Here is a 14,462-nt window from a genome sequence, read left to right as displayed (position 1 = left end):
TGATGACGCCTTAAAGGGGTTATCCAGGATTACAAAAAGCACAGCTACTTACTTGCAAAAACCTGACCACCTGGTATTATATTTCTGCTCTATTCACTTCAATGGAAGTGAGCGGCAAAACCCCCAACCAAACTGAAAATAAGAGCAGAGCTGTTTCTGGAAAAGAAGCAGACATGTTTTTATATGCCTGGATAACCCCTTAAAAGCACTTACTATTTACTAGCTAATGTGATCCTTAACATATTCGTAAATGACTCGATTTACCAAAAATAACTTTTCCCCTAGAAAATAAGCTCTCAATCAGTGTCTCACTTTTTGCTGTCCTCTGCCTGTTGTCAGGGGAATTCTGTCTCCATTAATATCTAGACCAGGACAGAAAACAGTAAGTTGGGGTAGGGCTTATCCATTGCTCCTGGGCTGTGCACATGCAAGCTTCCTGCTCCAGATGATCCACACTGTTCCTGAAGGGTAAACCAAGGCTTTTCTCTCCTCTCTCAACATCCATATAATTCTAAGCAGCTGTCACTCTTGTGAAAATATCAGTGTAACCTCTTCCTTGCTGTGATGCTGTTGTTTCTTTAAGGGGCAGCCTGCTTTCCCTTCCTGTGATACCCTGACTCCTCCTGCCTATGATACCCTCAGCTACTGATATCCTATAAGGCTGCATATGCATTGAATTTCTCCTGTTGACAAGCAGTAATGACATAATCCTTTGCTTACAACATAATCGAATGTAACTATATAACAACATTACATTCCATGTCGCCGCACAGCTTCAATCTGCAGATACAAAGTCTTATATAAATAAACTTAATCTAATAGAAAGAGCATCTATAATTACATACCAGAATAACAACCTTTACAACCAGAGATTAATGTTAGATGCAGATAGAAATGTTGTGTTTTTCCTTTTTACGAGATCCTGTGGTGATGTCTACAGCATTCTGAACTGGTTCGCCAATTCTGATTCCCCTCCCATAGAAACACATGGAAAATCTGCAGCTGCATCTCCCCCCTTCCCCTCTCTTCCCTCTAATTTCACGATATTATTGCATATACATTTACAGAACACAGAAAGACAATTTACATTTTATTAGAGTCACTCCAGCTAGTACAATCTGACATCTGACTACTTATCTACTCAGTGCTGAGATCAAGGTGTAAGAGTCAAGAGTCACAGTTTAACCAACCCCCGTATATACTGTACCTTTGGGCGTGCCCATTTTCTTTCCTTAGCTAAATATTGCCATTCTACTTCTCAAGTATATACAATATCAGCCTTTTGTATATTGTTATTTGCGCGGTTGCTTGGTAACTCTCTTCTGCTGTGATTTATCTACAGTATATCATGCTCCATTTGTATGCTCCGACACCAGCGATAAGGTAGCAATAAGAAGAGAGAGCGCTAAAGCATGGTTATCATAACCTTCTGTGCAGGATGCCTGTAATATATCTCCTGGGACAAGGAAGTGAAATGTGAAAAATAAGTGACTGATATGATATTAACCTCGCTGACTGCCAATATGTGTTTTTATAGCGGCCATTAAAGGCCTATTAACAGCACAGCAGAATAAGTCCTTTGTAGGTGTCACAGTGGCTGTAAGACCATGTATAACCCCTTAGATGCCACGGTGAACAGAGACCACGGCACCTAAGTGGTTTACAGAGCCATGCCATTGAGGGCTATGAGGTGCTTATATGTTGTCATGGTCGGAAGGAGCCTAATAATGGTCCCCCTGGCCTGCTATGTATATATAGAAGGGGTTTTCCCCTTAAAATTGATTGGCTATTATCAGGATAGGTCATCAGTTGTTGATCAGTTGTTCTTCAGGGATCAAAATAGGAATATTCCAATAAATTCTAATCCTGGAATTGATCTGTTAGACATACAGGGAGTTGTAGTTTCGTAATATTTGAAGAGCCATAGTTTGATGATCATTGCTGTAGACTGTAGACTGCCGGAGGGCACTGGTTGTTTACATGTGTCTCGTCTACAGAAGAGAGATGTGTCTTTAGATGTCTATACACTGTATATATTTCATATGTATGGATGAGACATAAGTAAACATCACCCCACCACCCCTCTCCCCTGATGATCTGGCAGGAAACGAATTAGAGCGCACACAGACATTAGATCATGTGATTTAGTGGTATTTCTAGGTTCCCAGATAAATCACCTTATATTCTCATAGAGACAACTCCTAGCCATATGCCTTACTAGGGAATATAACCAGACCGAAACTCTCTTTATAATTCAGAACAGAAAACTGCTATCTACATGGGCGGCCATTCATTCGTTTGAATTATCGTCATGCAATACTACATTTCCCCTGTAGACACCACTCTAAAGGAAGATAGCAGCCAATGGCTACTTCTCCAAAACAAATCTCAGCTGTTTTCCAGGACTTGACTCGACTGGAAACCAGTGGCATAGCTAAAATAAAGGCAGACCATGCCACTACTACGGAGTCCATGCACCAAGGGGGCCCACAGGCATCTGGCTCTTTGACTGTGAGCGTTTATGATGCATGCTCACAGTTAAATGCTGCAGTGCTTTAACTGGCTTCCTGCCCTACCAGTCCCTCTTGTGGCCAGAGGCAGCACTGCACCTCCAGCCACAAGAGGCCGCTCTCTGTCCCAGCGTGATGTCACTCGTGCACTTCAGAGCTGGAAGAAAGATTGAATGCTGCGGGGACTGTGGCGGGGCAGGTGAGTATGTGTATGAGAAGGGGGGTTCATGTAGCCCCACAGCAAAAAGCTGTATGGGGGGAGGTAGGTTGTACAGCCCCATAAATTATATATAAATATATATATATATATATATATATATATATATATATATATATATAGCAAATAGTGGAAAGGACCCCCTCCATACCTAGAGATGCCCCTTAAAAAATATATTATTTTTAATTTACTTAGCAATGAATGATTAAAAGTTATGAAAATTCTTAGCATTTCAACAATCCGGAGCTCATTGCCGGTAATATTCTTTAATTGCATAAATTGTCACGCTATTGCCAAGGTAATCATAATAAAATGAAAACATTATGGCTGCACAGTAACCAGATAATACAGTCCACCTGCCATTTATGTGCTGATAGCTAATGTACACTTTAAACATGGTAGTAAAAGAATAAAAATAGACTTTATTTACTGTAAATGAAAAAAAAAAAAATTCCACACATAGGGGAAGTCCTCTAGAGAAATGCATAACATGGGGATGAAAAGTAGAATTCCCTATAGGAATCTCTACTTTAGCTGGCCTCTTGATTTTGTAGGTGCCAGTCTCTTTAGGAAAAAACTGTGCCCACCCATCAGTATCCCAATTTATTAGAAGAAATCACAAAATTCTGAAGCAATCGGCTCTGATTTGCAGGAAAACCTGATAGTAAGTGTTCGGTTTTCCTGCAGCGCCATCACAGGGGAAATGAAGTATTACACAGCGTCCACTTAAATCAGTGATTTATCTGTGATACAGGACAAGACAGGTCCTCCAAAGCAAGAATGTAACCGTTCTTCAACCGGGCCAAGAGATAAGTGTCCTGAACACAGCACTTCCCAAACTGACTCAGAATTGCCTAATAGGGTGTATGATAATAGTTTTTTTTTTTTTCAATTAGATAACCCAAAGGCAAAAAACAGTATCATGACATACAAAATAAAGTTTTCCCATCACTATATTGAATAAGTTATAAATGCGTTATTGGTAGGTGTCTGACTACTTAGTAAGCCCATACACATTTCCCAAGGACTATAATTAAAGGGGGTTGCCGAGCACTAAAAAAAATTTATATTTTGTGGGGGATGGCATGAAAATAATATTTGGCTGTGCCTGGCGTCATATCTATTTCCCTACAGGATGTTTATTTAGTTATCATCTTGCCTGTCTATAGTGTGGATTCCTCACAAACGGTTGCAGTGAATACAGAGAAACCATGACTAAGGACCCAGTGGGGTCTAAAACGCATCGGTATCACTTGTATTGATAATAAAGCATTGAATATTGCATGAGCTGGAGAGGAATTCTTTTCTTCGTCTATTTACATGAAAATAATAAACAACACATACTCACCTACTTCTAAACAACACATACTCACCTACTTCAGTCTCCTTCAGTTCCATCTATGATGTGACAACCTGCTTAGCCAATCACTGACTGCAGCAATGTCCTGTCGTGCTCATTGATTGGTTTGGATAAAATATATATAAGGGCCCCTTGCTTCTAACAGGATTGTAGGACGCTTGGCACATGGCAATGTTCAGAAGCTCTAGAGAGAATGAATGGAGTGCTGACCATGCACAGGCTCTTCGCTGCAGTCAGTAAGGGGACAGTCTTTCTCTATTTTTAGGATCTGTGGTGGTCCCAGTGATCGTACCCTACCCATCATCGTGTTATCCCCTACTATGTGGACTTTTGGGAGTACCCCTTTAACACTGCCGCAGCTACGAGTTTCCAGACGCATAGACCTACTGTATTCAGGACATCAAAGGGCCTCCCAGATAGAGCTGTATCCAGACTTGTCCTCACCCTGGGTAAAAGCAAAGAGCCTTAGGCTACATTTACACGTAGAGCTGTCTGTAGACACAGACCGGTAGCTACAGAGAGCATTACGGATAAGTCTCCATAGCATTCATCAGTGAATGGGTTCACCAGATGGGCGTGTGAACAGGCCATTCAAATGAATGGGTCCGTAGTCTGTCCACAATTGTGGACAGATTTTACGGACATGTCAATGAGGCCTTTTGGCACCCACCTGGCACCGGGTGCCGCCACCCCCCTGGTCCATGAGCTTTTACTTCTGTAAATACAAATTCCTGACATATCTAAAATAATATAACATAATATATAGACTGGAAAACTGAATTGAAACAATGGTAAATGTTACATTAGATACTACAGTGAGGCCTGCAAATGAGTTTCTACACGTCCTGTAATGATCATCAATAAAGTAATGAAGGTGGGTGTGTAGGATATATAATTCGGGGAACACGTGGGAGCACAATTATATATTTAGGGCGTATGCTCTGTAAATCTGCATCAGTTGTAGCTGAAGCGCTGGGTTATTCTGTTTATTATAAATAAAGCTTGTTGAAATGAGCGCTCCATGTGCATTCACTTTCTCATAGAGTCTAGACTGTCCGCTCTAGTTTGGTTTTATACTAAAACAGACATCTCCTATAGATGTACTCAGTAATAAAGAGGACAATATCACAACTACATCCACATAAGCTATAAGGATAGAATTATCAAATGTAGTGCAAATGACCAGTGACATGGTTGCCCCTAGCAACCGATCAGCGTGCTTCTTTAATTCTAAAAAGGCTCTGAAAATGAAAGCCTGATTCTGATTGGTTGCCATGGGCAACTGCTCTCTGCATAAGATTTGACAGATCTCCCCCCCCCCCCCCAATATTTAAGATATTGGTGGGACCCTTCATCTCTCTAAGGCCGGGTTCACAACACGTAAGACACCAGCCGTTGTGACCCAGCCATGTCACAGAACGACCGGCGTCAGTGAAGTTTATCCTGGCCGGTACTAGGGATCCTGTCTGGAGCGTATACTATGAGTATACACTCCGCCTGGATTCCCTCTGACTGCAGTACAACGTAATTTTTGTATTAATCACAGCAGTTGTTGAAAATCGGCAACAACGGCGGTGATTAATACAAAAGTTACGATGTATGAACTCAGCCTTAGGCTATGTTCACACTATGTAAAAAACACGGCCGTATTACATAACAACGGCCATATTTGTGCAAACAACGTCTGTTATTGTTTGCGCAAATAAGGCTAATACAGCCGTGTTTTTCACGTAGTGTGAACCCGGCCTAAGACTGTATATATGGGGGCCTTCCAATTCTCTCCTGACAGATGGTGTAGGGAAGAAGAGGATCGCGCATATTGGATTTCCACTCCCTAATCCTTTTGTTCTTGTAAAGATAAGCCACCCCAGATGTGTCTGGCAGCGCCTCACTCCCCTATCTTCATTCAGAACATACAAATGCTTGCTTGTATAATGTGTATGGGGTGAACAGGAGAGATAACTGATGACCAAACTAACCTTCAGACCCCAGCTATTAAAGGTGTGATGGTCACCTTAAAGGGATCCTGTCGCACTGACAATACAGTCCAGTCTGCAAGCATTGTGTTATAGAGCAAAAGGAGCTGAGCAGATTGATATATAGTTTTATAGGAGGAGATCAAAGACAACTTGACAATCTTTTATTGATGTAAATTGATTGATGTATAGGAGTCATGTGGGCGGTGCTATCTGCGTTTATAAGTGTACATGTAGAGTGCTGTCAGTCATTGAGTAGACCATACTTGTCTATTTTGCTCTTTCTGGGCTAAGTAGTCAAATGGGTGGTCCCACACAGTGATTGACAGCTCTCTGCATACATACTATACACACAGATAGCTGTCAATCACTGAGTAGCACCGCCTACATGGCTCCTTGGCCCAGAATGAGCAGAAGTTTACATCAATAAATGACAGGTTATCCCATAAAACTATATATCAATCTGCTCATACTCTCCTGCTCTATAACATGATGCCTCCAGATTGGACTGCATTTCCAATGTGACAGGTTTCCTTTAACGTCCGTGACTGGCTTTAGCCTTGGAATGAAGACGTAAAATGGAAATGAACACAGATGAACCTGTAGTGACATCTCCTCCTCATGTGACAGCACTAGGAGCGTTGAGATAGCAAGACTGTAAAGAAATAACACACAGAAACCCCCTATACATATACAAAGGTCTCTACCTATCTATATAACAACACTAGCACCACTGGTATCTATATAAGAAACATGTATCATCACTTCTTCTATATCACTGTCTGATATATTACAGCCATGTTTCTTGGGATAAGTCACTGCAGATAAACTTTTCATGCAGCAATCTACATCTGGGCATAAGCATCACCATTAGGATGGTGAAAGTGATACCTATGCCCATAGCACTATTATTAGTGACACTAACCTATGTGGGGATGGGGAACCTTTGTCCCTCTGGCTGTTACAAAACTACAATTCCCATCATGCCTGGGCAGCGGTATTGTAGTTTTGCAACAGCTGGAAGGCCATAGGTTCCCCATCCCTGTCTTATTTATAGTGTGTGACTGCACAACAGGTACCAAATAGACCTCAATGATATGTGTGTGTGTATATATATATATATATATATATATATATATATATATATATAGTTCAATAGGGGTCCATTGTTTTTAGCCGACACTATTCTCCCAAAGTAAACCCCCAAGGAATAGGCCAGACCATTAGACCAATGGGCCAGACCATTACATATTGTAGTTACTACCGGGGTACTACAGTGAAAATCGACTACAGTAAAAATCCACTTAAAATCCACTGGTATCAGAAAGTTATACAGTTATAAAAGCTCACACCTTCCAGTACTTATCAGCTGCTGTATGTCCTGCAGGAAGTGGTGTATTCTTTCCAGTCTGACACAGTGCTCTCTGCTGCCACCTCTGTCCATGTCAGGAACTGTCCAGAGCAGTAGCAAATGCCCATAGAGAACCTCTCCTGCTCTAGGCAGTGTCTGACATGGACAGAGGTGGCAGCAGAGAGCACTGTGTCAGAATGGAAAAAATACACCACTTCATGCAGGACATACTGCAGCTGATAAGTATTGGAAGGCTTGACATTTTTAAAGTCAAGACATTTACAAATCTGTCTAACTTTTTAAGACTAGTTGATGTGAAAACATTCATAAAAAGTAGTCAGATCGATCAAAGAGACAACAGTAACCCAGAAAAGCTGAGCCTTAGCAGAAAATATTAAAGATAAAGGGGGGAGATTTATCAAACATGGTGTAAATTCAAACTGGCCCAGTTGCCCCTAGCAACCAATCAGATTCCACCTTTCATTTTCCAAAGAGTCTGTGAGGAATGAAAGGTGGAATCTGATTGGTTGCTAGGGGCAACTGAGCCAGTTTCACTTTACACCATGTTTGATAAATCTCCCCCAAAATGGCTACCTGGCTTCTGGCTTGAATCCAGCTGTGCCTAGTAGCAATGCTCTCTGTAACCTGGGGCAAGGATACGTTTGCTGCTCTATCCTTGCATCTAAATACATGTAGGACAGAGGGGCCTTTCTGTGACACCCCCTGGCCCCAAGGTCCCCCCTCTACTATGGTCTTGTATATGTGTGTCAGCGCAGTTCACATACAGTGTATACAACCTTGTTTAAAAAAATAATAATAGTAATAATAAAAATAGATAAATAAAAAAAATATATATATATATTTCACAATGTTTTATTCATTACCATTAAATATAAACCTTAACAACTGAAATGGCCAATACAGCTCTGCTACATCTGTATACAAATACAAAACGAATACAATAGAAACAGCTATCCCTCCATGTAAACACACTCAGGTGCACTGGATACCTACCTGAATTTGCATTCCATTCATTGGCGTACATATCGTCACCTATCCTATCAGTAAACCCCCGAAACGCAAGAACACCTGTATCCTGCTAACAATGACTAGCTATAAATGCTCCCGCCTTATCCATTCCATAGCAATTAAGTCAATAGAAGATATTGACCTTATACAATAAGTAAGGCAAATGTGACATGTAGCAGAGCTGAATTGGTTTTGAGCACAGCGTAAGAAGTTTGCGTAAAAGTAGCGAGAACATAACAAACAAATGTATCTGTCAAAGTCATCACATATACATAGCACTATATATATATATATATATATATATATATATATATATATATATATATATATGCAGAAATAAACAACATCTATGCATGTGGCTGATTAGAATGCACAGCTGTATCTTTTCCCATCACACATAAACTTTTGTTCCCAGAACATTCCATGCCCCCCATGTTATCCATCGCCCCCATCCCATCACTGTGATGCATCACTAGGCAGGATCTTACCTTCCCTATAGGATTGTGCACAAGGCGCTCAGTGTTCCTGCATCCACCTATCCACAATGAAGTGCAGGGCAGCTCATACAGACACACACTCTCCCTGTGTCACTCAGCAGCCCAGGGCTCAGGAAGAAGGCAGGGAGAAGGAGCACTGAGGAGGAGAGAAGGGGGTGTGGAGAGGGGAGTTTATTAAACAGAGCACCTATTGTCTGCAAACCCCAGCATATGGTATATTTCATACATATTGAATGCATTAGGCTGCTGGAGGTGTAGATAAGCAAGACTGGGGTGTATACAATGTGGGTGATGAAGAAGGAATAAGGCAGATAACTACTTGAGCCTCAAGTTTTGCTAGAACTGTGTAATGAATGTCTGCTCAATCAGTTTTGTAGTCGCATCAATATAGGGGGTCCTCTGGACTGGAGAATATTGGTCCCCAGAAGTGTATGTAGGGTCCCAGGTAAGATAATCTTTAGGATAGTATTCCTGAGGCTTAAAGGGAACCTGTCACCAAGACAATGCTATCTAATCTATCACCACCATGTTATAGAGAAGGAAGATCTGAGCAGATTGATATATAACTTTGTGGAAAAAGATCCAGTATAACATGTTAATTTAAATCCATAAGGAGTCCAGTGGGCGGAATTACAATGAACTGGACTCTTTAGCATGGAAATATCAGAGATTTCAAAAAATAAATTACAAGTTATACTAAATCTTTTCCCTACAAAAATATATATCAATCTGTTCAGCTCCTTCTGCTCTATAACATGATGCCAATAGCTTAGGTAGCATTTTCATGGTGACAGGTTCCCTTTAAGGTGAATCTCTTACCCCCCGACTGCCTACTGAGCTAGAGGCACTGCTGGATAGATATGAATAAAACATTCAGAATATACCTATGTTGTCTATGTCTTAGTTTTTCCTTTACATAAAAAAACAAACACTTTTTTTGGTCTGTGATTAGTGTCAAGGGGGCGGAGCCTATAATTCCATGGGCCCTATATGCACAGTGCAGATTATGCAGAGAAGTGGGCATACAGCACAATTAGGCAAGGCAGCGCTAGGACCCAGGGAACGATAGTAAGTGCCACCAAATTGATTGATCTCTATGTGCCAACATAATGTCACACATGATATATTGGGATCCCATAGCCCGACTGTATGAAAAATCATCCGACAATGGTTTTATAACTGTATACAAAATAAGAAATTACTATATATATATATATATATATATATATATATATATATATAGTCACATATGGATATTTCTATGGAACTGATACAGGCCGGCCTTGACTCCTGCTGAACAGGTCCCATGTGACGCGTACACCAAAGTGGTTTTCTATAATGTCTACTATCCTGTGCTGACAAGTACTGTGATAGTGTCAGCATTGCATTGCATCATCATGATACACGCATGAATCTGTGTCATTATACAGGATATGGAGAAATTCAGTGCTGTATTTTATGATGACGTATATGGCCCTGCTATAGGGCCCTGAGGATACATATATAGGTAATACAGGCTGTTATTACTATCTAAAGTACTCTTACTTACGGTAAATATTAGCAGTCCAAAAGAGAAAGTAATGGCCCAGAGCTTACACACCCAGCGTAGTGTAAGCAGCACTGACACTGCCAGTGTAATCCCAGCTGTAGGGGAGGACTCTGCTCTCTGTTATTGCTATGGGTCAGAGGGCGGCACAGGCAGACACCATAATAACAGATCTGACAGATCTGACATTGGAACTTATCAGTTACAGCGTGCATTATGTAACAGTGCAATCGTGTAACCTGAGCCTAGATTGCAAGCTCCTGGGAGCAGGAAACTTATAACAGTATATACTCTAGCTAGGCCAGGGACAATTTTAGCTCTTTAAAGACCTATGGCCCCTATTTGATAATTTGCCCCCAGCCATTTCTCAGTGAAACAGATGCTACTGCTCCAAGAGGCTTAGGGGGAAGGGGGTAGAAGGAGGGCGAGGGTTTCTTTTTGTTGGGAAAAACATGGTGGCGTCCTTCTGTTGTCTATGGATCATCTGATCTATTTCACTAGAGTAGCCATTATACAGCATTAGTACCAACACACAAAATTGTTACTTACCAGGCCCGGCTGTACATACAGACAAGCTGCTGTGCAGAACCAAAAAATGACAAGAATGCAGAGATAGCAGGTGTGCCACAGCCGCTCTATTGTGCTGACTGGCATAGAGGTCAGACACCCACTGATCCCCAGGAAGGGCCATAAATATCAAAGGGTTTGTCTGGGTAAAATGAAAAAAAAAATGCTGCACAGAAGGGGGCGCTGTAAACACAATAAAGAAGTGACAATCATCCTGGTCCAGCACCTACTCCCAGCTCCTCTGTTCCCCAGTTCCTGTGCTAGTACAACCCACTTAGCCACTGGATGACTGGGGGGGGGGCACTGCCTATACCTTGGCCAGACAGACCTGGCAGATAGAATAGATGAGACCAGCAGAAGATGGGCAGTGGTGGCACCCCAGCTGAGCTTGATCGGGATGGAGAAACAACAACCTCTTTAAAACACATTTGAATGATAACATACCTATTTCCTTCAGTCGTCATTAGATTTAAGAAACAAACTGCATCCTGTTATGCATTGAACAAAAAAAATGTATGCAGTAAGCTTATAAGCGCCCCCTAGAGGTGACGGCAGACAGACAAATTTTTATTACTAAAGGAGACGTCCGCCAGATTATAAACTCTGGCAGGGGCAGGGGGGAAATTGATAACGAGTACTAACTTACTTCTCCCTGTGACGTGTTGAGGTCACGACTTGGGGGGAAAAGGCCTGTCGTGGCTGATGGACTGGCCATTCATCCAATCAGTGACTGGAGCAGTGTCCCGCCCCAGTCACTGATTGGCTGAGCGGCCAGTCCATCCGCTGGGCTGTGACCCTGAAGCCTGATGGAGGCCCTGCGGCCAGTCCCGCCACTCCCTGCAGGCACGGGGAGCAGTAAGTTAGTACTTGTAATCACTCCTGCCGGCTGCTGGATTTTGTGATCCACCGGAATTATCCTTTAAACATTATGGGGGAAGGGATGTATAATCTGTGCAATTTTTTTTTTTTTTTTTGCATGCACACTTTTACTTTTTCCATGCCAGTCCATGCACAAAAAATTATTACTAGGGGTATGGGCCTTGATAAATAAAAATGCACAATTTTTGCACTTTTTTCTTTAAAAATGGATTACAAAAACACCTTTTCTGCCAAAATAATGGCGCAAAAAAAAAATTCTACATACACTCCTATATCTACACAGGAATTTCGGAACTGTAGAAAAACAGCTCTGGTTCTCCGACCTCTATAAAGATAGTCCTACATACAGAGATTTACTGGTGATGACATAATGGCTTTCATCATGTTGATGACTCCTACAAAAGGTTCCACACCGGCAGAGAACACCTACAGAGTGATCCCCCTTGTATACCATGCACATCTGGATTTTTCCATTCCGCTAATAATGTGCAATGTTTATTTCTCTTAAGCTAAGATTATTACGGTGCCGCGTTGTTAACCGGTGTCCATCAATACATTAGCTTTGTCACACGACAGTGAAATGACGGTAAACTTTCAGTGAAGTGGAAAGTGGTTAACACTTCTCTCACAGTGATCTGAACGAGAATACAGGCAGGACGGGAGACGTGTAAAGCTCTGGAACAAACCAACGCTTGTTCTTCTCGTCTTTGTGGAGATGGAATGTGCCATGAGGCTAGTTTATTTTTCTATAGAGTTGCCACACCTGGAGCTGGGCCTGGAATGACGGGAAGAGAAGATGAGGCATCCTTGGAAGCAGTGGTGCAGTAAGGTAAGGGAGTGATGCCAACTCTGAACACAGTTGGGTACTCATCAGGGTAATTGCCGGAGCACTCTAAATTCGGTTCGTGTTAGGTCACCACCTGGCTGGCACCAGGACTACAGATTCCTCTGCTTTGTAATGACTTGGCTAGATCCGCCAAATATCTATAACACACTCTGAAACTCATTTAGACAATGAACTGTGTTCACCTTTTGACCATGGTTATCAAGTTAGATCTTCTCCAGAAGAAACTTTTTTTCTAGTACCACCTACTGGAGGCACGGACCTGGAGCGGAGAAGCTGCTGCACCTCACACAAATGGCTGACACTAATGCCTCTTGGCTACATTTAAAAAACAACGCCAGGATGTTGGTATATAATTTGATCAAACCATATTGCCTCATGTACCACGTGCAGGTCTCCTGGCACACATGAGTCCCTACACTAAATCAACAATCAGCGACCTCCAACCCAGCAAAGCGTGCGCAAGCAGGGAAGGGAGGCCTCGGAATGGCCCTGCAACCCCACTGTCACAGGACCAAACCCCAAGGGCCTTTTCTCCTTTTTCTGAGTGGCAAGCACTCCTCCTGGTAAGACCCATGTGACCCCAATTAGCAGGAAGCACCTGTGCACACATGGTAAGTACCTCCTAGTTCTCCCATTCTACCTCCGGTGCAGTGGTGAGCAGTAAGACCTTGTTCACACTTGTGTTGCTTGGTGGCCGCTTTCTCCACCGGGTTTGGTCCTGTGACAGTGGAGTTGCAGGGCCATTTCCTGGCCTCCCTTCCCTTTGCGGTCGCTTTGCAGGGTTGGCAGTCGCTGACCGACACAGTGTTGATTTAGTTTAGGGACTCATGTGGGCCAGGGAACCAGCAAATGGTACAAGAGGCATAGGTGTGAGGTGCAGCAGCTTTTTTCTCTCCATGTCCGTACCTACTGGAGGCAGCTACCCTATAAGTCAATGTCTGACTCATAAAAGAGCCCAGAAACATTGCTAGGGGATATCAGACAAACTGGAGCCTTGTGGAGGATCTATCTGTGGACAGTTCTCTGGGGGCCTTGACCTCTTGTGAGTATATAACAAGTGAATAGTACAACTCCAAGCCAACTACTGGACCTACCTCAAAAGCCTTCCATCCAGCCATTCAGTGCCCTACCCTCTAATCACAAGAGACAAGAACAGATGCATTCTCTTCTCTTAGAGGAGATTCTGGTTTGGCTTATAATATGTTATGTTTCAAGACTCTATAACTAGTTGGACATTGACTTATAGAGTAGCTTCCTCCAATATGTGCCACCAGAGGGTCAGCGTTCTTTTTTCTGGAGGAGAGTTAATTTGCATACCTTTTTTTCTCAGGTAACTTTGCATGGTCTATAAGACCCTACGCCAGCTAGGGGGTCTCCTCAAGGAGAACTATTATCCTTACCCATAGGTGAGTCCACAGCAACAGTTTTTTCAACTCAACCACAGCCCCAAAGGAGGTGCACAGAGATGCGGGGAGGCACCAACACAGAATTTCAACAGAAGAAAACTCTGCACTTCATAAGACAAGAAGAAAATTCAGATTTTTTTACAAGACAGCATATTTCACATAGGACAATTGACAGGCAACGTCTCTCTGCCGAGGCTGAGTGAATAGTGCAGTGACTGGCTGCACTTTTCTCTTATACAGCGGGACAGCCCATTGACTGGCAATCTGGGTGGCCCAC

At 42.4% G+C, this 14,462-nt stretch overlaps 1 protein-coding gene across 2 annotated transcripts in view; it reads right to left on the bottom strand.

Annotated features, from left to right (window-relative positions):
- Positions 1-10,562, bottom strand: part of SYNPO (synaptopodin) — a 95,440-nt gene extending 84,878 nt beyond the window's left edge. The window contains exons 1-2 of one of the 2 annotated variants that reach the window (XM_069969113.1): positions 10,490-10,562; positions 8,932-9,076 (exon numbers count right to left, since the gene is read on the bottom strand). The gene's annotated coding sequence lies outside the window, so the exon portion shown is untranslated. Of the gene's footprint in view, positions 1-1,207; positions 1,389-8,931; positions 9,077-10,489 lie in introns of those variants that run through there. The other variant, XM_069969115.1, reaches the window with a different exon arrangement.
- Between the last annotated feature and the right edge of the window lie 3,900 nt (positions 10,563-14,462).

The sequence above is a fragment of the Dendropsophus ebraccatus genome, chromosome 1 (assembly GCF_027789765.1).
Source record: "Dendropsophus ebraccatus isolate aDenEbr1 chromosome 1, aDenEbr1.pat, whole genome shotgun sequence".
Classification (NCBI taxonomy): Eukaryota; Metazoa; Chordata; class Amphibia; order Anura; family Hylidae; genus Dendropsophus; species Dendropsophus ebraccatus.
This window is presented reverse-complemented; position numbering and strand designations above follow the sequence as displayed.